General features: G+C 37.6%; 1 pseudogene; it reads right to left on the minus strand.

Moving 5' to 3' along the window:
* Positions 1–570: 570 nt before the first annotated feature.
* Positions 571–669, minus strand: LOC112916919 (U2 spliceosomal RNA; annotated as a pseudogene).
* Positions 670–1,075: the final 406 nt, after the last annotated feature.

Genomic DNA, 1,075 nt, shown 5'->3' on the forward strand with positions numbered 1-1,075 from the left:
TCCCCGCCCTGAGGGCGGGGCGAGGCGGGGCGAACCTGCGCTGGTCCCATGTTTTTTTAAAGAACATTCTTTCTGCTCAATTCTCTCTCTTGTCTCTTTCTGGGACTCCAGACTATTGTGTTACACTTCTACTATTTCACAAATCATTAAGGTTATTTTCATTTCTTTCAATTTTTTGTGATTCAATTTGGATAATTGAATAGAATATTTATCTCCTGAAACTTCCTATCGTTTCATCCATTTGTATCCATCCAGAGATGCTTTAACATATTTATCATAGTTATTTAAAAATCTTGCCTGCTAATTATAATATATGGATTGCTACTGTTTCTACTGACTATTTTCTCTTGATTTTGGGTTAAAATTTCCTACTTCTTCATGAGTCTAATAATCTTTTTATTGTACATTCAGTATTGTGGATATTACATTGTGGAAACTCTAGTTTAGTTATCTTACTCCAAAGAGGGTTGAGTTTTGTTTTAGATGGCAGTTAAATTGCTAGTGGATCACTTTGTTTCTGTGGTGACTTCATTCAGGCTCTGGTATAGCAGGACTATTTTTCTCTTAATCTTAGGATTTAGCTCTTAGTCTTGAATAGAGGATGTAGCAATACTAAGGTGATGAGAACAGATACTACACTTGATCTTAGCCAAAAGGCTGAGAAGTGATAGTTCTTAGTCTTGGGATAGAATTCTTACTACTAAGATATGGCCCTTCTGGGGTTTCACTGGAAAACTAGGGTTCTCTAAACTGGTGGTATTAAACTTCAGACTCTGTCTCCTCAGTATCAGACAGCTATTGAAATCTCTCCAAGGACCTTTAGGTTGTTGCTTTATGCTGGATTTCTTGGATTCTTTCCCTGAACATGTCCAGTTCAGAGTTATCCAAGGGTTTGAAGAGAATTTTTACACAGATTTTGTGATTCCTCCTCTGTGACTCCCTCCTTTCCAAGATTTCCCTACTTAAATGTCCAGCTGCTTTGGTAGCCCTAAACTCTGATCTCTGACTTTGCTAAGTAGGACAGATGTTTCCTGCTTGAGCTCTATTTCCATTCACCATACCATACCATCCTTAA

The sequence above is a fragment of the Vulpes vulpes genome, chromosome 8, assembly GCF_048418805.1.
Source record: "Vulpes vulpes isolate BD-2025 chromosome 8, VulVul3, whole genome shotgun sequence".
Taxonomy (NCBI): Eukaryota; Metazoa; Chordata; class Mammalia; order Carnivora; family Canidae; genus Vulpes; species Vulpes vulpes.